Raw genomic sequence first — 24,791 nt, forward strand, 5'->3', positions numbered from 1 at the left:
AGGGCTGCTGAGCTGGCAGGCGAGGTCCAGGATGCAGGCAGGTGGAGAGCGGCAAGCAGAGCGAGGAGAAGCAAGCAGAGACCATAGCTGCTCTGGCTGGTTGATGTTCTTTCAAATAGAAAGACTCCACTCAGGTGTCCCAGTGACAAACTGAGGAACACAAAGTGTATGAGTTAACGAGTGTAGTCTCGACTACAATGTTTAAGCGGCCTGATTGTCACCGTGGAGATGGAAACAGTGTGGCGATGGACCGTGGTACCATTATAACCCTGCACGTCAAACGGCATGGTTTCCCCCGGGTGGGAGTGGACGGGAATCCACCAAGAAACTGCATCGGAGGAAAGACCTCGGGTTCAGTCCAACACTTCTGGACATGAGGTCATTCTTCATTGGCCTGATTTCTTACATGAAATCTGATATCAAATGTAAGATTTAGAAGAAAATATGGGATGTGTAAAAGTGTGGGGCTTCTTTAGAAGCTGGTGACTGGAAATATGTCCTTTTAGTCAGAATAAAAACATTTGTAGTTGAAGCTGCAGGGAGCTCAGAGTGTGTGCATCCATGCAAGCAGGTGTGGGAGACTCCTGCATGGAGTCAAAGCAGTGAAGATGATCCACAGTTCAGCCCAGAGAGGTTTTCACGCCGCAGTGCCAGCTTCTCCCTGTAGAGGGCAGTCTTTCCTTTCCAAACAGCTTTTTTTAAACCACCTGTGTTTGGCAGTTTTTGGGAGTCGAGCTTGTGTAAATACACTTGGCTCTGCATCAGAACAGCTGCCTGTAAAATAAATCTAAATGATCTTTGAAAAACCAACAAAATGATTTTTTTTATTGTGGTTAGCATCATTGTGATTTAGTTCAGCAAGAAAACGTGGCTGGAGCCCACCTGAGGCCACGGGTGGAGAGGTGGAGTACACCCACCTTTGTTTCTGTGTTTTGCTCTTCATATGTGAGCTGTGAGGTGTAACACACACACACACACACACTCGAGGGCCGCTTCAACACTAGCCGCACACACTCGGTCAGAGCCTGTGTGCTGACTGGGTGGAGGCAGGGACGATCAGTGCGCACTAACTCTGTGTGTTAAGTGTTCCTGTATTTGTGTGATAAACAGGACTTATTCCTCATTTCCTGTCTCATCCTCCGCTCAGGTTTCAGCCTGTTCTTGGCTTTATATAATGTCATAGAGAGGCGATGGCCTTACCACGGTCACCTCAGGCACAGAAGCCTCAAAAGGGGAGGAGCCAAAATAGCTATTTTCAGACAGAAGATGAGCTGAGGGCTACAGCATGGCTTGGATAAGATATTAAAGGATTATTGCCCAATATGAATAATACAAAGCTGCTCTAGTAGAGCCCAAACTTAGAAAGATATAGCTGGAAAAGAGTTGGAGAGATCCATCAGCTCAGAAAACAAAAGCTGCTGATGAAACGTTACCTGATCGTGTTATCATTCACGATCCAAATATAAAAGACTTCTTTTTAATCAAAATATAAAAGACTTGTTGTGTTATGGAGAGTTAAATAAATGAATCACCGCTCATTCCAAACACTGACACCGAGCGTTTGGTTACTGTGGTTACTGTGAGGCTCAATTGTGACCGACAGGAGCTGAATGATAGACGATCTCAGAAAATATGAAATAAGGTCAGATGGAGGAGGGGGCTTCAAGGACAGATGATGACAGGGTAATAAAACTCAGAGACGAAGGACTGATTCCCGTTCAGCTGCGGACTCGAACGTATCGTTGGATTGTGCAGACTTTGATGACATGCAGTCGTTCTGCTGAAAGCCCTTGAAGAAGACATTTATATGAGACAATTTCCAACATCAGTTATGGGTTCAGGAGGTGGCCGCTCATCTCTCGGCCCTGTTTGAAGATTTTATGGTTTGTTGTCACAGGACTAAGTGTGTTGGTGGGTGGGTTCCTGTATCTGTGACCTCCATCAGAGGCTCTGTGGAGCTCGAGCTCTTTATTCTTCCTCTTAGAGCTGCTCTGTAATTCAGACATACAGTAATAACCTGTCAGGTACACAGAAGTATGTAAACAACGCTTTACCACGAGCTGCCACTTCAGCTTTCTGACATCATGAACACAGGAATCATCAGACAATCATTTGTGATGCCAGTGAACATCCTCCAGTTTATCCCCATCTCTGACTCTAATGGGCCCATTATTTCATAAAGATGCTTCATAAAATGATTTAACAAATTAAACTAGTCTCGCCCTATGACAGCTGGGATAGGCTCCAGCGCCCCCCGCGACCCTGAAAAGGATAAGCGGAAGCGAATGGATGGATGGATGGATGGAAATTAAACTAGCGACATTGTGTTCCAGTGGTCAGCCCTGTTGTCTCACAGCATGAAGGGTCTGGGTCTGAATTCGCTGGCTGGGCGGGGCTTCCACTTGGAATTGGTTTGATATTCTGGTGGTTTTAATAAAGTTTCTCATTTGCTTTCAGACCCTGAAGTTAGTGCGACTGCATGCAGAGCTTCTGGTTATGTGCACGGTTAATCTCTGCACCCGTTTCTCAAATAGAGATAAGTGGAGGAACTGCACCACTTAGGAAACTAGCGCTGTCATTACAGCAGCTAAGAAAGAAAACCAGTCCTGTGGGCCGATGTGACAGCGAGAGGCTGCTTTCACCTGCACATTTAGTTTGAGCAGCATTTTAATCTTTTTTGTTTTTAAATAAAAATATTATTTTACTTAATATTCCACTTTGACTGACTCACATTTCACACGGAGCACTGTCTGTCTGGGATTCACTCGGATGTTGATTTGACAAAAAAAACATTTTAAAAGTCATCAGATTTATATTTTGGTCCTTTCTTGATCCTGGTGCACTGACCTTAATGTGCACATAACTCCAAACCCACAGGCTTCACACGTGACCATCACGTGTGACACACCTTTTAGATGTGGTTTGTAATGCACACTTTCACGCTCCTTTGAATAATAACAGTATCTAGCACAATGCTTCTTCTACTAGTTGTTGTAAACGTGCTGTTTGCAGGTCTTTAAAGAAGTCAAAAAGTCGTCTTGCAATTTGTCTGCATAACTGAAACATCTCCAGGCAGTTATTTTGAAGCCCTCGTCTAAATAAAAGGTTCAGGAGCCATAACAATCAGTAATGAATGAGACATAAAAAACTGCATTAATTAAAAAACAAAGGAAAAAAAACTTTAAAATTAGGTTTACTTGTTACTTGTGTATCCGAGACGTCACATCTATGAAGCCAGTGTGCCACGCAACCCATGCAGGCGCAGGGAGAACACAGAGGCACCGTGGATGGATCAGAGGCGGAGCCAGACATTTGAAACACCCGGGGCTTAGCCCAAAGAGTAGTATGCATGTGGGATTTTTTTTTTTTTTTTTTGGGGGGGGGGTGTAGAAATGACTGAAAGATTAATCGGCTCTGTTCAAAAAAGAATGACTTCATATAGGGAAAAATATATATCACATGTGCAGGACACCTTAAACTAGTTTTTTAATTAAGCAGCAAGGCAGAACAAGGTCAGGGCTGTATCAAGACACGAGGACTAAACCCCAGTTCAACCAGACCCAGAACTGATCCGGAATTAAAACAGGACTACAAGAGTTCAAAATCAGGACTACTGAGGACTTAACCAAGACAGAACCAGAATCAGAACTAGATGATAGTAGCACTAAAAATCATCATAGACCTGCACTACACTTATTTTTTTAATTCTACCAAAGTCCACTATTTAGATTGAGAAAAGTTTATATAATTATTTAGCCTTGTTGTGCAAACAAGCCTGCATAACTTAATAAATACAGAATTTGAAAAATAACAAACCTAAAAAGAAACACTAGGTACGAGATACATGAGTACCTATGATACGGTGATACTTCTGGTAAACAACCATTTGACTAACATGTGTGTCTCACCTGCTCTTGTTCATCTGTTCTGTCCTCATTCTCCATCTCAATCTCTGCTCCTCTCTCTCCCTCTTTGTGCTGACAATCATCAAATATACAGTTGAAACCAGATATTTACTCTTCAGATAAAAACACTTTTTTAATTGTAACATCAAATCAGACTAAATGTTTATTTCTTTAGATTGATAAATATAAAAACATATTTGTTAACTTTAAGAGTAAAGAGAGAAACTATCTGTATTTCTTAATTGCAAATGGCACCAAATTGTATTCAAACTGAGCCACACTTATGGAGCTCCACAGTTCTGTTCCTGGTGTTTTGGTTGACATCTCTTGATGTTCCCATGTCACAGAAACAGACTCTGTGTTTTGCCTTATATGCATCCACAGCTGTGCCACCAGTTTACTCACATGGACTCTACTAACCTATCAGAAGCTTCTTCAGCTCAGAATGGAATCGTCTGGAGTTTTCTTATTAATTAACAATAAATTTAGTGTACATGTACTCCTAAATTTGATGAAAGTGATAAAAATAGCTCTGTCTCTCTTTATTCTGACATTTAACTAATTCAAAAGATATTTCAATATTTATCTAAAACAAAAGTTGACTCTAAATTGATGTTGTACAGTAAAAATGTTTTATGTTTTCTCCCTAAAGTGTAAATATCTGGTTACAAATGTGAATATCCTGCTGTGTACTGAAATCCCTCTTGTTTTGCATAGAAATATACTGAACAACATACAAAGCATAATATATAAAATAACATTTACCTGAGTTTTTCTTTGAAAGAACCCTCGAATGTCCATTCTTATATTTCAGTACATAACTGAAACCGATTTAGTCGGGGAGGGTAAGAACTGAAAATATGAAATAAACACACGTAAGCTAAGACTCTAAAAAAAATAGCATTTGTTCGGCTTTTCATTTCGCCATTTGTTGATTCACTTGAAGAGCAAGTAAGGTAATATTGGTCAAGTGATCAGTTTCATATCAATCTTTCGTGATGCACCGTCATATTTACATTATTTGTACGGTACGAATGATTTGCTTTGGTACCTGCTCAAACTTAAGCTCTCCTTAGTATGGCTGGCTCCGTCTCTACAACAGCGCACTCACGGGCAGCAGCTGCCCCGCCCCCTCGCTCAGTCGCTTAGTGCCTGAGCTTGGATCATACCAATATCAGGGGGGGATTCACGCACAGTCGTAAATTCCCACAGTGTGCACTATGTGCTTCGAATATTGTGTGTACTTTTTGTTTTATACAGTTGTCAGCCAGGCATCTAACTATGAAAAAATTACACTCCAAAATACCCCGGGCTTCTGACAAAACAACCCGGGCTTAAGCCCCGTAAGCCACCCCCCCGCTCCGCCCCTGGGATGGATCATCGTGGATGCCAGTCAATTGTTGGAAAAAGTGTTTGCAGTAACTTTACTGAAATTAACAAAACTATTAACGCCATTTACAAAACGTTGCTATAACTGGATTTTACAGCATCCATCCATCCGTTCTCTTCCGCTTATCCTTATGAGGGCTGCGGGGGGGTGGAGCCTATCCCCGCTACCATAGGTCGAGGTGCAGGCTACATCCGGGACAGGTCGACAGTCTGTTGCAAGTAATTATTGTAAATTTATTGTAGAGTTTGTGTATATTTTCTTTACAGTAAATGTAGCTGGCATTAAATGTCCTGTGAATTCACTGCTAGGGCCCAGAGCAGTAACTCCTCCCGGTTTAATGACCTTATACCGACGCTAGGTGGCAGCAGCTGGAGGCAGATGCTGAGTGTAGCAGCTTTGAATATGGAAATCAGCCCCACTAATCTCAGCTCCACACATCACAGAGTGGACTTCAGCAGCACAGTGGAGGAAGTCTGTGCGTCATACGCGAGCCTGAATGAAAACTCTGGCCGGCTTTGGTCACTGGGATCATCTTCACGGTTAGCTTCTCATCTCTTTATTTCTATGAATCAAATGTAAAGGGGGCAGTGTTTAGTCTTCAGCGACTCACTTCCATCCTGACTGGGTGGAACTGCTCTGAACACTAACTGCCTGATTTCCTGCAACAATCAATCCCACTGTTTCTAATTGGACGTGGTAGCGCCCCCTCCTCCTCTTCCTCTGCTCTCCGGTTTATTGTCACTGACATTCGGATTATTCCTCACAGCAGCAGCAGCAGCAGCCCGCTCCTCCTCGTCGTCTCCTTCTCCGTCCGACAATGCGGGCACAAACTAAGGATTTATAATTTCTCCTTCGCTTCCTCCTCGTTTGCACGGTAAGAGAAATCTTTCCTTCCTTCCTCATCTTGTTTCGCTTTGAGCGTTTCTTTAAAATGTTTTCGTGCTGCTGAGCCACGCGCACGCGAGACAGCGCCGGGCTCTCGTGTGGACGCGCAACGCGTGAAGTGGGTTACCGGTGGGAGCTTTGGTGTTGTGCACGGGCTGTTTGACTTTAACTTGCACAGAACTGAGCGGTGTGTGTGTGTGTGTGTGTGTGTGTGTGTGTGTGTGTGTGTGTGTGTGTGTGAGAGAGAGAGAGAGAGAGAGAGAGAGAGACACTGCTTGCGCGGGCTGGGTGGCTCTTTGGATCCGAGCCGTTTGTTGGGAACGATCAGCGCTGGATCCGCCCCCCCCCCCCCCCCCCCCCCCGGTGTTTACTTCACTCACTGGACAGTCCGCGTGCCGCCGTGCACGCCTGCAGAGGTGACGGGGTCGCGCTCATACAGGATTTTTTGCCTGTGATTTGAGTAGAAATGATTGGCCGCTCTTCACAGGAGTAATCTGAGGTGGGCCCCCGGAGGCTCCACTGACCCCACTCTCATATCGACCCCTCTAATAGAAGACACTTACACCAGCACTTACACCCCCACCTACACTCCCACCATCTCCTCCAGAATTTTGGGTGGCATATGGCTGCTTCTGCTCCAAGGCTCACAGATGTTCGGTTGTTACATCAGCAGCCTTGTTTGGAGACAAGACGCTCAAACCACATCCTACCTTCTGCTTCTGTGTGTGTGTGCAGAAGTGTGTGGGTGTTAGTGTCATTATGGGGGCCTGTGGCTCAGTAATTGCTATGGTCTGATCTTGTTGTGTCCTCACTGGAGAGCTATAATCCTCAGCTGAAAGTAAGCTCACGCAGAAAGAGTCAGAGTGATCCGGGATGTATTTCAGTGGGAAATATGCAAATATCCATCTCTACAGGAGGCAGCATCTGTGGGCTCGATCTGTGATTATTCACCTTTTGCAGTGTCTGCTCTCCCGCCTTCACAGGAGGGAGAAGTGATCATGTTTTTCCCCTCAGCACTTTAGAAGCAGGTCACAGTCAAGGTATAAAGCAATAATATTCATTATATTTCTAAAACTGTGGAACAGATTCCCCCAAACAGTCCAGATGGTTAAAAATAAATAAATAAAAGTTACCGTTTGAGAAGCTGCAACATTTTCTCCCTTTTAAAAAAAAAAAAAATGTTTTGGGAAACTGCTTCAAATGTTCAGAATCAACAAACCGACAGTCCAAGCAGATTCAAACAGTTTGAGTTACACAGAAATATTAAAAGGAAACACAACAAAGCTCGGCAAAAACTGACCAAGCAGTTTATTAATGCGACGCTCAGTGTTTGCAGACAAACACTGTTGTCCCTGCTCTTGTGACTGAACCCAGTCCACGACCTTCACAAACCCCTGCAGGATAAACTGGGCCCATTAACCATCCCAGTGCTGATTAGCTCTCAAAGACTTGATTAAAAGACAGGATGAAAGCACCTGCTAGCCTAGCAACGATCAGGCTTTTTCAAAGCACGGTGACCTTCACCTTCATACGGGCTGGTTTTTGTTCACTGGGCCTCGGATGAGACTGTTGAGGTGCTGCGGTACGTTTCATTGGTTGGGAAGCCCTCCATAGGAACACCAGCTTGCTTGGCTTTAGATCCTACTTCTGAAAAATGTAGATGGTTTAACTTTTTTATGAGAGATCTCCTAATGTTTTATCCACAGCGCTGACATGTTTGGCTCACCTCTCAGCTGCTGATTTACTGCTCAGTCCGATTCTCTCAGCTACGGCCGTGAGTTGTAGGTAGAAACGATAAGAAGCAGGCTGCGTGCTGTTTCACTGGAATTCGAGTGACTGCCTGATGTATTTATGTTGTATTGTTCAAAATCGAAACAAAGTTACTGTGTCAACATACGCAGTAAGACGCAGGCAATGAGATATTACAGGCAAAATCTATATTCTACAAGCATGTAAAGATATACTTTTCTTTCTGAGACTCTGGCGTTTTCATCCCACACACGTCTCATCTGTGTTCCTCATATTTGGATTCTCTTTTGTTTCGTTTAGTTTTGAGTTTGTTCGCGGGCGTTCAGAGGCCCATCTGCAGCTCCGGCATTCCCCAAAACCCTGTGGCTTAATTTTCTGATGTAGGATAATAAAAATACTTTTGGGAACTTTTGGACTCCAAGAAAAAAAATTACAAAATGTAAATCTGACTTCAGGTTTCTTTTCTGGAAATTGATGCAAACTAGCAGACTGATCCTGCATCACCTCTGACCCATCAGGCTGTTACAATAACAGACACGTAACAAACATGGGTAAAAATATTACATGAATCTAAATATTATTAAGGATTTTTCAGGATAAAACGTTGAATATTGTGACCGATGCTGAGCGCTGACAGCCTGCTGTTGTGGGCTTTTCTCCAGGCCTGCTTCGCAGCGGTTTGCAGCCATTTCTTTGCTGTCAGCAGAAGGAACTGTCTATTTTTGTCTTTACAAATAGCTTTTATTGAGCTCTTTAAAAGCCGCTTTATTGTGCGATGTGACAGCAGCGCAGTGAACTCGTGTCAGTCTGCGGGCCTCACATTTACAGAATACGAGGCCAGTTTCCGGTGAGAACATCAGTCTTCTGCCTGCTTTATCTTCACTGCTGCTTTCTGCTGGATTAGTCGAGGATGTCGAGCGATGCCTTTTCAGTCTGGCGTGGCTGATCGTGGTATCGCACACTCACAGATGGTCCAGAGACGGCTTAAAAAGTTGTCAGATCGGCTCTGATGCGCCGACAAACTAGTGCAGCGCGTCGGACGTAACGAAGGACAACAGCTGGCGGCGCTTTCAGAAATCTGGCTTTGAAATCTCGCGTCATGTGATTGAGTTTGTGTTTTAAATGATACGTGCACAACAAATCAACAAGACACGTGTCTTACGGATACTACAAACGCCTCTATTAGTCCAAAAATCCTTTGATTAGATGTTCATTTTTATGCACAGCACTGTGGGTGTCGCAGCGCGCATTCATTTCAACAAAAGTCTGAGATCTTTTTTCTTTTCTTTGGAAAAAAACCAAAAAATCTTTGGATTCAAATTAAACATGTAAGAAAACCACTCAGAGTAAATTATTCCATTTAAATGTTTAAAATTGTTTTCATCATCGACTCTCTAAAGTAACACCAAAGAGGCTTTTTATAAACATCTTTATTTGAATATTTAAATATGAGCATCACTAACGCACCACAGTATTTATTCATCTACAAAGAACGAACGGACCCTTTTAAAATGCATACAAACGCAACTAAACTCTAAATGAGGCAGTAAAATGTGAGACGTTTGCATCGAGATTTTAAATGATCTCAGTCAGGCTCCAGGTGATGACATCACCACCTTGAACGGGAAATGCAGTTTTCCATTGGCTGCTGCTGGCGTGACCGTGGATCAACCGTGAAGCCGAGCTCGGGTGGTTGTGGGGGGGTTCTCCTGCAGATCCCGGGACGCACATTTTGTTTTTGTAGAACTAACGGTGTGGGGATGTCTGCTTACTGATGGTGACCGTGACGGCTGCGTGGTGACTCTGTGTCGAGCTTACGTGCTCTCTGTGCCTGAACTCGTGAATATGTTGTTATTATTATTATTATTATTTTTTTTAAAGTTGTTGGTTTTTTTTTTTTAATTTAACCAAAATAATCCCAACATGAGCCCAGAGAATGGGAGGACTTTGAGCTCTGGAGAAACGAAGCAGACCTGCTGGTTGTTGGCGTGTTGCGTTGGAAGCTTTGCAACTGTGAAATGTTCAAAACCCTGATGCATCATGAAAAAACCAGAGATGAGGATCAGAGGCGGAGCCAGACATTTGAAACACCCGGGGCTTAGCCCAAAGAGTAGTATGCATGTGGGATTTTTTTTTTTTTTTTTTTGGGGGGGGGTGTAGAAATGACTGAAAGATTAATCGGCTCTGTTCAAAAAAGAATGACTTCATATAGGGAAAAATATATATCACATGTGCAGGACACCTTAAACTAGTTTTTTAATTAAGCAGCAAGGCAGAACAAGGTCAGGGCTGTATCAAGACACGAGGACTAAACCCCAGTTCAACCAGACCCAGAACTGATCCGGAATTAAAACAGGACTACAAGAGTTCAAAATCAGGACTACTGAGGACTTAACCAAGACAGAACCAGAATCAGAACTAGATGATAGTAGCACTAAAAATCATCATAGACCTGCACTACACTTATTTTTTTAATTCTACCAAAGTCCACTATTTAGATTGAGAAAAGTTTATATAATTATTTAGCCTTGTTGTGCAAACAAGCCTGCATAACTTAATAAATACAGAATTTGAAAAATAACAAACCTAAAAAGAAACACTAGGTACGAGATACATGAGTACCTATGATACGGTGATACTTCTGGTAAACAACCATTTGACTAACATGTGTGTCTCACCTGCTCTTGTTCATCTGTTCTGTCCTCATTCTCCATCTCAATCTCTGCTCCTCTCTCTCCCTCTTTGTGCTGACAATCATCAAATATACAGTTGAAACCAGATATTTACTCTTCAGATAAAAACACTTTTTTAATTGTAACATCAAATCAGACTAAATGTTTATTTCTTTAGATTGATAAATATAAAAACATATTTGTTAACTTTAAGAGTAAAGAGAGAAACTATCTGTATTTCTTAATTGCAAATGGCACCAAATTGTATTCAAACTGAGCCACACTTATGGAGCTCCACAGTTCTGTTCCTGGTGTTTTGGTTGACATCTCTTGATGTTCCCATGTCACAGAAACAGACTCTGTGTTTTGCCTTATATGCATCCACAGCTGTGCCACCAGTTTACTCACATGGACTCTACTAACCTATCAGAAGCTTCTTCAGCTCAGAATGGAATCGTCTGGAGTTTTCTTATTAATTAACAATAAATTTAGTGTACATGTACTCCTAAATTTGATGAAAGTGATAAAAATAGCTCTGTCTCTCTTTATTCTGACATTTAACTAATTCAAAAGATATTTCAATATTTATCTAAAACAAAAGTTGACTCTAAATTGATGTTGTACAGTAAAAATGTTTTATGTTTTCTCCCTAAAGTGTAAATATCTGGTTACAAATGTGAATATCCTGCTGTGTACTGAAATCCCTCTTGTTTTGCATAGAAATATACTGAACAACATACAAAGCATAATATATAAAATAACATTTACCTGAGTTTTTCTTTGAAAGAACCCTCGAATGTCCATTCTTATATTTCAGTACATAACTGAAACCGATTTAGTCGGGGAGGGTAAGAACTGAAAATATGAAATAAACACACGTAAGCTAAGACTCTAAAAAAAATAGCATTTGTTCGGCTTTTCATTTCGCCATTTGTTGATTCACTTGAAGAGCAAGTAAGGTAATATTGGTCAAGTGATCAGTTTCATATCAATCTTTCGTGATGCACCGTCATATTTACATTATTTGTACGGTACGAATGATTTGCTTTGGTACCTGCTCAAACTTAAGCTCTCCTTAGTATGGCTGGCTCCGTCTCTACAACAGCGCACTCACGGGCAGCAGCTGCCCCGCCCCCTCGCTCAGTCGCTTAGTGCCTGAGCTTGGATCATACCAATATCAGGGGGGGATTCACGCACAGTCGTAAATTCCCACAGTGTGCACTATGTGCTTCGAATATTGTGTGTACTTTTTGTTTTATACAGTTGTCAGCCAGGCATCTAACTATGAAAAAATTACACTCCAAAATACCCCGGGCTTCTGACAAAACAACCCGGGCTTAAGCCCCGTAAGCCACCCCCCCGCTCCGCCCCTGATGAGGATCCACCATCAGCCACACAACGATGATTCTCCATGATTTATTTATTATCTTTGGCCCTGAAACTTGGTCCCGTGAGCCTCTCGGCTGTGGACGTGACCGGGTCAGATCTTTGCAGCTCCTCCCTCTGTAGCCTGTGGTGATGTCACCCTGTGCTTTGTGACCAATCAACGATTTCTTGTAAACATACTGAACTCTTTATCAGAATTTTAACTATTTATGAACATGCTGCACATTTATTCATGTGCATCATCACGAAACGACAATAATTCATTGAAAGGACACAGAAAATAAATAAATATCGATAAATTAATACTAAATGATTTTCTTTTCATGTTTATCTAGAAGCTTTAAATTTTACAAAACCTAAAAACACAGAAAAATGAACGTTTTGGACGTTAGCTGTGTGACGTAAACACAACCGAAATGTGGGCCAGAACTGAATTTTACTCAGTCTGAACACAATTCAGTTTTATTGATACATCACAACAACATATATTTTATATCCAGTCGTTCAGTCTGACATCACTAGCCGTGTCTGGGTCTAAACTCCGCTGCAGGTCCATATATCAAACGATCACTATGGCATTACTGAGAGTTGAAAAACTGTCTAAAGTCTTTCATCTTTAATAAAATGATCAGCGTTCTGCTCTACCAGGTGTAACAATTGAGTTTAACATCCAGGCATCCATGAAAACGGAATTTATGACATTTAACGGAGTTAGAAGTTAGCAGGGAGTTAGCTCGCTAGCTTCTATCTAAATACAATATAGCATGTCCTGACTGCGGGGTTTTGGAAACAAATTCAAACGTACAGCTCTGTTATCACTTCCAACATAAATGAAGACAAAGCTAAACAGCAGTGACGTTTGTAGGGTTACTGAAGTTGGGCTAGCTGCTATATAATGATGTGCTACGTGACCGCTAGCGACACAGCTATGTTAGCATAATATAAACAAGCTAACTTTTTTTCCACTGGATAAAAGTTAACGTGAGTGTTCTCGGTGGTCAGGAACAAATGTAATCGCATGGCAGGATGCTGTAAAAGGACCAAACTTCAGCCAGGAGAACAACAACAAACAGTGAAATGTGGATTATTAAATATTAGGTCTCTCTCCTCCAAGTCTCTGTTAGTACATGACTTAATAATTGATCAACAAATTGATTTACTCTGCCTTACAGAAACCTGGTTGCAGCAGGATGATTATGTTAGTTTAAATGAATCAACACCCCCGAGTCATTCTAACTACCAGAAACCTCGAAGCACAGGCCGGGGGGGCGGTGTGGCAGCAATTTTTCACACCAGCCTATTAATTAATGAAAGACCAAGACAGACTTTTAATTCATTTGAAAGCCTGATGCTTAGCCTCGTCCACCCCAGCTGTGAAACTCAGAAACCAGTCTTACTTGTTATCATCTATCGTCCACCTGGGCCTTACACAGAGTTTCTGTCTGATTTCTCAGACTTTTTATCTGATTTATGGTAAATGGCCTGTATTTGTATAGCGCTTTTCTAGTCCCTAAGGACCCCAAAGCGCTTTACACAACCTGTCATCCACCCATTCACACACACATTCACACACTGGTGATGGCAAGCTACAATGTAGCCACAGCCACCCTGGGGCGCACTGAGCTCAGATAAAATAATTATTGTGGGTGATTTTAACATCCATGTAGATGCTAAAAATGACAGCCTCAACATGGCATTTACTCTGTTATTAGACTCAATTGGCTTCTCTCAAAATGTAAAAGAACCCACCCACCACTTTAATCACACTCTAGATCTTGTTTTAACATATGGCATAGAAACTGAACATTTAACAGTGTTTCCTGAAAACCCTCTCCTGTCTGATCATTTCCTGACAACATTTACATTTACAATAATTGATTACACAGCGGTGGAGAGTAGACTTTATCAAAGTAGATGTCTTTCTGAAAGCGCTGTAACTAAGTTTAAGAATATAATCCACCCACTGTTATCATCTTCAATGCCCTGTACACTGAAAAAAAGGGACTGGCCATCTCTTGGATTTATGTAAGCATCTTGCATGCATTTAACACAATTGCCTCATGTTTTAAAGTTAAATGTAACTATATAGTGTAAAAACTACATGATATGCAGAAAGGGTGTATTAAATTGTTCATATCATGTTCAGGTGAAGTAAGTCAATAAGATAGCAACGTTAAATCTCGTGAAACCACGCGTGATTTCATCTCGCGGGCTTTGGATCGTGGTTTAAAAAAGGCATCCATCTCAGTCAAGTCGAGCAGCCAACTCTACGTTTTTGGTATGTCTTGATTTTTTGAATTCATTTTTACCATATTTCAGCCAAATGTAGTTAAACGTCTAGAGTGTCGCCATGTAACATGCTAAAAAAGAGCCGTTAGCTTATTTGCTGTTTTATCTGTTGTCAAAGAATTGGCGCTTTTTCATTTGAATTTGTCTTTGGCACAAGAGCCGTAATATCACATTAAACCTAATTACGAGGCACTCATAACATAATTTGGTTTTCTGTGTGAATAGATTTGTCAACTGACTCTTCAGTTACATTGTGTATTTACTGCACCGTGGTGTTAGTGAGATTTTGGACATTGAACAGCTTTAGCTAATATCATCAGCGGCATTATGCTAGCTTACATCCCTACCCCTCCTGCCCTCACCTGCTGTCCTTTTGTTTTTGTTTTTGTTTTTTTTGCTGCACATTGAGAGATGACCTCTATTCTGCATTTCACCAGGAGTCAGCTGATGGATTGTGGGTTCAAGGTGTTATGGTAAGAAAGTATATTCTATTTTCGTTTCTGTAACTTAATTATAATAGGTTTTTTATAATTATTAGGTGCATGCATACTCACCCTATTAATACAACTGAGAGATCCAAAATCTGCCATAGGTTTAACTTATACCTGTATGTATTGCCAGAAAGGTGATTACTGGACTCGCATTAATGCACACTTGAACTGAAATGAGGTTGTAACTTGTGGGTTGTTGGGTTGCAAATCAGAAACAAACATCTTTGGATTTTTTTTAATCCCATAAGATCTGGAAACACAGTTTTTATTCAACAAAACATTACTGATTAACCAAGCACAGTGCCTGCTGTTATTTCAAAATAATTTTATGTCATTTCAGATGAAATGCAGCATTCCAGTGCATCCCAACCATGCATACAGTCAAGGTTTCTGACGGAGCTGAGTTTTTCTCTGACAGTCTGCTGAAAGTGTTTGCAAAGTGATCGGGGGAACAGGGCACAAAGCTAAAGGATGTAGCTGCCATTATGACAGTAAGAACTTTAAAATTCTTGAACTACAAAGTGTATATGTATTGCATTAGGTCAGTAAAAGATTTTTATGCTACATCCATTGAAACAGTCAACTATTACCTGTGAGTAATGATTCCACTAAAAGGATGCCATAATTTTCGTCATGCATTTACTGGCCCACTGAGAAAAAATTATCTTTTTGTTAAAAATAAATGTTCTGGAAACTATATATCCATAAAGTTGATGTCAAACAGGAACTTTTGATATTGCTTTGTAGATGCTGGTGTTGCATGTTGACTGGTTTAAAAAGTCAAGAGTTTTTGTCTGGGATCATTTTCTTCTGTGCTACTGAAAAGTTCACAAATCTCTGTTTTCTTTGTTATAATAGTCAAGGATGACATTAATGCTCGGAGTCCCTCATCAAAGTGCTCCGCATCTGTGTGAAAGACAATTGCAACATCTTTGTGCAGGAGTTCATGGTGAGTGTTTTATGAGTAGATTGTGGCTTTGCAACATTTAAAAATGCATTTAGTTATCCACTTGATCCTCATTGGACTGGTTAGGACCAGTAGTCCTCTTTAATAATTTGAAGTTCACATGAGGCCTGGTAGTGAACTCGGCCGCCGGCCCTTGAGGCCCCATCCCCACCCCTGTATTAGGGGTCACATCAGTGTGAAAAAACTTTAAATTTGTCATTCTAATGAACAAAGGAAAATCCCACCAATATTTATATTAGCTTTTGTTTGAAAAAATGACCAACTGACCAACAGCTAACCAAATTGTGGGGCTGAAAGTCTAAATTCTAACATCTTCTGAGTGACATAACCTGGATTTCTGATGGGCCGGTGTCTTTCTAACAAAAACTAATGTAAAGCATTTGAAATTATTATGTTTTTCACCCTCTCTTAGAAACTCTGTTAGACCATGAATGGCAGCATGGCAGGCCACTCTTTGGCTATAGCTATTTACTATGTTGCTTGCATTGGTTTAAATTACTCTAACATTAGAACTGGTAGATTAAAAAGAGATGAGTTTAAAAAGGAATCTTAAAGAAATGTTTTGTGTTTAACCAGGACTTGACTGAGGCCACTGCACAGATTGAGAAAACCACAATGAACATCTGTCTCCAGAGGATGCGGCAGGCAATGACTTTTCTGATGTTGTTCTTCAAGATCTGGATAACGTGACCTTTGCAGTAGCCATGCTGTTTGGACCTTTTTTATTCCTTCAACATGAGCTACCCATCACAACTCTGCTACACTTTTGAGGTGATTCAATGGGTGGTAATGGAGTTGGATGCAACTCAGCTCTCAAGAAAAGCTCACAACTAAGACAAAACTGCTCCTGCAACGAAGCTCACTGTTATGCATGTGAGGTGACCAGCTCTAGGTGAGAGGACATTTAAATCTCACACTTGTTCTGCTGCATTTTTGAAGCTCAATTCCAGGAACAGATCGCAGGGTTCATTTTTATATACTCTGCAACTGCCATGAGGACGAGCCGTTTTTTGTTGTTGTTTGTTTTTCCTTTTGCTCTGTACAAGTTCTGTTTGTCTGTTTGGCAGCATTTTTTAATTTCTCTTTGTATTTTTTCTTTCTTTTACTAGTGAAGAGATGTAGCGTGAACAGTTATGCAGTCTAAATATCCCATATGGGTCGTGTGAAATGGTATTTTCAGTTTCATTCAGTTGAAGTAAAGAACATTGAATATTTCTAAGTGTGCTGTTTTGAACCAAGATGTCACAGTATGATCAGTGCTGTAATTTTTGACAGTCACTGTATCAATGTTATTTTTGCGTCTCTTGAATAAAGGTTTTGACCTGCAAGTGCTAATTTCTTTAGTTATTGGGGTAAAATGGGAGGTGTTAATAGGAAGGTGTTTGCCAATTCAGTAACCTAATTTAATGTTAATGGAAACTAACATTACCTCAAATTGTTTAGTTATAATTGTTGTTTAACTGAATCTTGATGTCAGAGGCCTTAAATAGAATGTTTTGTATTGTTCTTTCCCAACATTTTTCAAAAGAAACAGTCCAATTTCTTTGCTGTGATTGATTCCAGAGAACACGGAAGAACTGACATTATTTAACTGTTGATTTATATAGATTCAGTAGAGGAGTAATGTCAGTTTAATTCTTTACCTACTGCAGTGAAATTAGACATTTTGTTTTGAAAGGTTACTGGTGGATGCCAGCAACCATCTTGGAAGAGAACAATACAATCTGTTATAAGGCCTCCATTTGAAAATTGTGTATTTGATACTAGAATATAATAGCAAAATGTAATTTGAAGATAACATGTAGTATTTAAGTGACCAAGTAGTATTGGGTAAAAGTTATTGAATCGTGTTGGGATAACGTGAGAAAATTGTGAAGGATTAAAATATTCCAAGAGCTCAAATTACTTCATCAAAACATGTTTAAGTCACATTTTATCAACACAAATTGCACAGGTTTATTGAACATGAATAAATTGTGTTAATTTAACTCAATTGTTTAAGTTGCTGCCAAAGCAAAACATCTGTGTGCAACAAATGTCCACCATTGAATTAAGTAAATCCAACAACATATTTTTTTCAGTGTACCAACACAGAGCAGAGCAGCTATCTGAACGCTACCCCAACAGAGGTCGATTATCTTGTTAATAATTTCACCTCCTCACTACGTACGACTCTGGATACTGTAGCTCCTGTGAAAACTAAGGTCTCTAATCAGAAGTATCTGACTCCGTGGTATAATTCTCAAACACGTACCCTAAAGCAGATGACTCGTAAGCTGGAGAGGAAATAGCGTGTCACAAATCTAGAGGATCATCATTTAGCCTGGAGAAAAAGTTTGCTGCTTTATAAGAAAGCCCTCCGCAAAGCCAGAACATCTTACTATTCATCACTGATTGAAGAAAATAAGAACAACCCCAGGTTTCTCGTCAGCTCTGTAGCCAGGCTGAGAAACAGTCAGAGCTCTTCTGAGCCAACCATCCCTTTAACGTTAACTAGTAATGACTTCATGAACTTCTTCACAAATAAAATTTTTATCATTAGAGAAAAAATTACCAGTAATCATCCCACAGATGTAATATTATCTACAGCTACTCTTAGTACCATTGATGTTAAGTTAGACTCTTTTTCTCCAATTGATCTTTCTGAGTTAACTTCAATAATTACTTCCTCCAAACCATCAACGTGTCTTTTAGACCCCATTCCTACAAAACTGCTCAAAGAAGTCCTGCCATTAATTAATTCTTCGATCTTAAATATGATCAACCTATCTCTAATAATCGGCTATGTACCACAGGCCTTCAAGCTGGCTGTAGTTAAACCTTTACTCAAAAAGCATCTCTAGACCCAGCAGTCTTAGCTAATTATAGGCCAATCTCCAACCTTCCTTTCATATCAAACATCCTTGAAAGAGTAGTTGTCAAACAGCTAACAGATCATCTGCAGAGGTTTATTTGAAGAGTTTCAGTCAGGTTTCAGAGCTCATCACAGCACAGAAACAGCTTTAGTGAAGGTTACAAATGATCTTCTTATGGCCTCTGACAGTGGACTCATCTCTGTGCTTGTCCTGCTAGACCTCAGTGCAGCGTTCGATACTGTCGACCATAATATCCTATTAGAGCGATTAGAACATGCTGTAGGTATTACAGGTACTGCACTGCAGTGGTTTGTATCATATCTATCTAATAGACTCCAAGTTGTGCATGTAAATGGAGAGTCCTCTTCACACACTGAGGTTAATTATGGAGTTCCACAGGGTTCAGTGCTAGGACCAATTCTGTTTACATTATACATGCTTCCCTTAGGCAGCATCATTAGAAGACATAGCATACATTTTCACTGCTATGCAGATGACACCCAGCTCTATCTGTCCATGAAGCCAGATAACACACACCAATTAGTTAGACTGCAGGAATGTCTTAAAGACATAAAGACCTGGATGGCCACTAACTTTCTGCTTCTTAATTCAGATAAAACTGAGGTTATTGTACTCGGCCCTGAAAATCTTAGAAATATGGTATCTAAGCAGATTCTTACTCTGGATGGCATTACCTTGGCCTCCAGTAACACTGTGAGGAACCTTGGAGTCATTTTTGACCAGGACATCTCCTTCAACGCACATATTAAACAAATATGTAAGACTGCTTTCTTCCATTTGCGCAACATCTCTAAAATTAGAAATATCCTGTCTCAGAGTGACGCTGAAAAACTAGTTCATGCATTTATTACTTCCAGGCTGGACGACTGTAATTCATTATTATCAGGATGTCCAAAAAACTCCCTGAAAAGCCTTCAACTGATCCAAAATGCTGCAGCAAGAGTCCTGACAGGGACTAGAAAGAGAGAGCATATTTCTCCTGTTTTGGCTTCCCTTCATTGGCGTCCTGTTAAATCCAGAATTGAATTCAAAATCCTGCTCCTCACATACAAGGTCTTAAATAATCAGGCCCCATCTTATCTTAATGACCTTGTAGTACCATATCACCCTATTAGAGCACTTCGCTCTCGCTCTGCAGGCCTACTTGTTGTTCCTAGAGTATTTAAAAGTAGAATGGGAGGCAGAGCCTTCAGTTTTCAGGCCCCTCTTCTGTGGAACCAGCTTCCAGTTTGGATTCAGGAGACAGACACTATCTCTACTTTCAAGATTAGGCTTCAAACTTTCCTTTTTGCTAAAGCATATAGTTAGGGCTGGACCAGGTGATCCTGAATCCTCCCTTAGTTATGCTGCAATAGACTTAGGCTGCCGGGGGATTCCCATGATGCATTGAGTTTTTCCTTTCCAGTCACCTTTCTCACTCACTATGTGTTAACAGACCTCTCTGCATTGAATCATATCTGTTATTAATCTCTGTCTCTCTTCCACAGCATGTCTTTATCCTGTCTTCCTTCTCTCACCCCACCAATCACAGCAGATGGCCCCGCCCCTCCCTGAGCCTGGTTCTGCCGGAGGTTTCTTCCTGTTAAAAGGGAGTTTTTCCTTCCCACTGTCGCCAAAGTGCTTGCTCATAGGGGGTCATATGATTGTTGGGTTTTTCTCTGTATCTATGAAGCGCCTTGAGGCGACTTTTGTTGTGATTTGGCGCTATATAAATAAAATTGAATTAAATGGAATTGAACTGAGATAATCCATCCACAATACGAGGTTAGTCATTCATATACTGCTGCATGGGCTGGGCTGTAGTTACATCCTAAGGTTTTAAAAACTGAGCTTAAATAAATGATTAGTGGTAATAAAAGCCGAGGGAGGTCAACAGTGATCACTGACTGTTTTAGGAGCTTTTTGAGATTAAATAGAAGAAAATACAAAACATTAAATGGTAAATGGCCTGTATTTGTATAGCGCTTTTCTAGTCCCTAAGGACCCCAAAGCGCTTTACACAACCTGTCATCCACCCATTCACACACACACATTCACACACTGGTGATGGCAGCTACAATGTAGCCACAGCCACCCTGGGGCGCACTGACAGAGGCGAGGCTGCCGGACACTGGCGCCACCGGGCCCTCTGACCACCAAACATGTTAACAACACAAAAGCCATATTAAACGCAGACTACTTTAGGCCCGCAAGTAGGATTCGTCACGTCATCACTTAACGACCGGATTGTAAGGTTAACCCTGCAATAACACATACAGAGAAAAACCCAACAATCATATGACCCCCTATGATCAAGCACTTTGGTGACAGTGGGAAGGAAAAACTCCCTTTTAACAGGAAGAAACCTCTGGCAAAACCAGGCTCAGCGAGGGGCGGGGCCATCTGCTGTGATTGGTTGGGGTGAGAGAAGGAAGACAGGATAAAGACATGCTGTGGAAGAGAGACAGAGATTAATAACATATATGATTCAATGCAGAGAGGTCTATTAACACATAGTGAGTGAAGAAGAAACACCCAGTGCATCATGGGAATCCCTCAGCAGCCTCGTCTCCGAAAACGTCGGAGTGCTTTTGAAAATATGCGGTGTCTTGATAAACTGAGCAGATATTTGAGGTTTACACAGCTACATTCTCGCCTAAAATGTGTGTTAAAAGTTTATTTTGTGACCCAGAAAGAATAATAAGAGTAATATTAAAACTAACTAGCTGCCGCCATTGTTGGAAACTGAGCTGTGCTGAGCTATGAATTCTGGGACACAGCTTCTTCTTCTACGGGGTTTAACAGCTGGCATCCTTGTACATGCAGTGCTGCCATCTTCTGTTTCAGTCCGTTATTACACTCTTAAATCCTGCTACTTATTCCTGCGTCTTTTGGGATCTTACAAAGCTTCAAACGACACGTCGACGCTTTTGATAGTCGACGTAATCGTGACTAGTCAACTAATCGTGGCAGCCCTACTGTTAACACATAGTGAGTGAAGAAGAAACACCCAGTGCATCATGGGAACCCCCGGCAGCCTACACCTATAGGGCTTTGGAGCGTGATGTCAGCATAACTGAGGGAGGATTCAGGGTCACCTGATCCAGCCCTACCTGTACACTCTGTAAGAACACCGAGCCACCTGCGTGTGTTAGCATTAATCGACGCTGGATGCTAAACCTATTTTTGTGTTCACCTCTAATGTGAGGGAGAGCTTACATGGCGTTGTTGGAAACCAACCAGCTGGATGAGGATGAGTGTAGCTGATAGTTGGAATACTTTAAGAATTTCCCATGAAGTCCAACAATCTCTCACATTTAGTTTTCCTGGTCCCTGCATAGCGGCGCCGCTGACCCAGCTGCCCTCAATCGGAGTCGGCGAGCTAGTCGTTCATCTCTGGTTGGTGGTGTCAGGAGAATCTCAGCTGATGGGTTTTCAGGATTCACACAAAGCGAGCTGGAATATTTTTAACTCTTGCCAAAGCAGCTTTGCCTCTGATCGTGTCACCTCATATGAATTAGTGTCAGCTCATCTCATTTCTTAGACTCGGCGTGTAATGCAGCACTGCAATGCCGTCAGAGTCCAAGTGTTCAGTCATGTCTGTACGACCGTCAGTTCAGAACTCAGCAGAGAACGAGTGAAGAGCAAAGCTGGAGCCGGAGAATGTGGCTTATTGTTTTAAAACAAAACTAATTATGAGGAGCCTCGTAATAACTTGATGATGTTTAGCGTTAAGCTGCAGCTTTTAGCCGAACGTGACAGAAGATGCAGTTTGACAGATTTCGTCTGGCTGTTCTTCCCGTCTGTACAGCGCACTCGAGTTAAAGCGGCCTCGCTCTCGGTGCACGGCGTGCTCCCACTCAGTCACTCAGTCAGCCAAACACTGCCGGCTGCATATCAACCAGCCACATCAAACGGCCCAGTGATGCTGCCGCTCCGACCTCGCTGAGCTTTAAAAGGAGTTTAATCTGGACTCTGCTGTAGATGGGTGAGCGTCGCCTGTGTGCGCGTCCCAGGGAGCGCGCTCGGAGCGAGAGGGGTGGAGATTTTAGGAAGCATACTTGCATTTCAAAGTAATGGGCTATTTATAGGGCAGACAAACAGAGTGAGAGAGAGCGAGGGGGGGGCAAAGCGTCCACTGCCTGTGGCCTGTTGTTGTTAGCATCGAGGAATGCACCAGTGGCTGTTGTGATGAGGATGGTGTGTAAGGGTTGCAGCCACAGCGTGTATGTTTTAGTCGCAGTGATTAGACTGTGCGGACACAGTCACAGACATGCACGTTTCTGGGGATCATGCTAATTTATGCTGTTGCGATGGAGTTGAAAGGTGACGGCGAGCTCTCGGGCCTAAAGCTGGCTGATGCAGCGTGTCTGTTTGTGTATTTCTAATTGCAGAGAGTTGATTTCATGTGCGTTTGTTACCTCGCTGCGTGCGTGGAACCAATCGGAGAGAAGACTCTGTGATCATCAAAGGTGCAGATATGGATCGTGCAGGGCAGCCGTGGCCCGAGGCTGACCACGTGGTTTCTGGGATGCGTAAACAAATTAACCCGGCCTGCTTTGTGTGCGAACACGTGAACGAACAGGGAGGTAGTTGAATCGCTGGATGTGCGAGTGCGTAAAATGTCAGGGCCGCTCGCTGTTTTCCATGAAATCCACGGCCCGGGAGAATCCACGGGAAACACTGATCGCTTAATTTTTTTCTGATTAAATCCACAAAAGTCCTGAGGGGGAAAGAGAGCTCTGAGACGACAGACGACGAGGGCAGCAAACGCTCGAGCTGCGTGTGCTGTAACGAGATGTTCCCTCCGCAGCACACGCATGTCGGCACCGTGTGTGTCAGAGGAGCTGCTGCTGAGTGAATCCAACCTCATGATCTGAATTCAGTCACAGTAACAGGATTGAGCGTGAGGTGGACTCTGAGGGGACAGTGAGGTTAGCAGGTTACATCCAGAATAACTGAGGAACTGTGTGAAATTAAACAGATGAACCAGAAAAAGGGAAAAAGCATGTTGAGATTCTCAAGAAAAAAGATTTTCTGAATCCACGTTTCTTGGAGGACTTTGGTGTGGTCTCCGACTCTGCATACACCCAAGAGGCAGCATCGCCGCACCGCCCTGCAGCTCACTGCGATATGCTGGTCTCTCTCATCCTGCCCCCCTCTCCCAGTCACTGTATATGGACCGATGGGTAAGAGTAGCAGTGATGAGTGCACTGTTTGCAGTTTAAGAAGACTCTGCGTGGACTGCTCGGCTTGGAAAAGTGTGCTTTTTCTTTTTTAAGCATCTGGTAAATAATGGAAAATGTTGACCCGCCTCGGGGCGTACTCTTTCCATTCCACTGAAAGGTGAAGAGGATAAGATCTCTACGCTCGTTGATACTCAACATTCGGACACGTTGCTTTGACACACAGCACCTACCAGGTTAATCTGCTGAGGAGCAGCTCACAGAACACGACTGAGAGCCCGCGTCGACTCGGCCAATCCAGCTGCCCGTCTGAAACGCAACGAGCCCGACCGTCACAACCACGGTGAGACTCACAGGAATCAAAGGAGCCACTGCTAAAGTCCTGTGTTTGTGTCCCAGTGGGTGAGAGCGGTCTGGGGGGGTCACCAAAAGCATATCTGCAGTGTTGGACATCAGGCTGAAAGATAGAGGGATTCCTTTCATTAACATCTCACCCTGCAGATGTCTTTCACTCCAATATTTTCTTTTTCACTTTGAAAAGATGTCCGGAGCTTTGTGCTCAGACATCTTCTTTTAAAGTCTCTTAAGACCTGCCGTGGACCACCTGTGTAATATTAAACAGCAGAAAGACAAAGTTTGAGTCTCTCTGGTGGATTTAGTGACGCATTCAAGAACCGAAGAATCAGATATTTCTTTCAGGACTAAAGTTTGTGTCTCGCTCTAACAGAAGGAGAATGTTGTCGTGTGCATTGACAGCTCGATATGAAACCTTGTTGTACTGAAACATGTTGTTCTCGTGCGTCACTTTTCACACACAAACCTTTTTATTTGCATTTCCTCATTTTATGGATTCTTTTAGTTTTCATGAAGCTGAGGTGACTCGATTGTCACATTTTTCTTATGACTTCTTCACGTGCAGAAATGTGCGTTTGAGGCCGTTACCTGCTGCGAGTGTCATAAACGTACAGAAACAAAGAGCGGAGCTGAACTTGGAGGCTCTGTGTCGGAGCTTTTAA

At 42.1% G+C, this 24,791-nt stretch overlaps 1 protein-coding gene across 3 annotated transcripts in view; it reads left to right on the top strand.

The window, feature by feature from the left end:
- Nucleotides 1-5,712: 5,712 nt before the first annotated feature.
- The window catches only part of pcbp4 (poly(rC) binding protein 4), a 205,506-nt gene continuing 186,427 nt past the window's right edge, over nucleotides 5,713-24,791 (top strand). For 2 of the 3 annotated variants that reach the window (XM_026166555.2, XM_026166561.2), the window contains exon 1: nucleotides 5,747-6,169. The gene's annotated coding sequence lies outside the window, so the exon portion shown is untranslated. Of the gene's footprint in view, nucleotides 6,170-24,791 lie in introns of all 3 variants that reach the window. The other variant, XM_080301111.1, reaches the window with a different exon arrangement.

This window comes from Astatotilapia calliptera, chromosome 5, assembly GCF_964374335.1.
Source record: "Astatotilapia calliptera chromosome 5, fAstCal68.1, whole genome shotgun sequence".
Lineage (NCBI taxonomy): Eukaryota > Metazoa > Chordata > Actinopteri > Cichliformes > Cichlidae > Astatotilapia > Astatotilapia calliptera.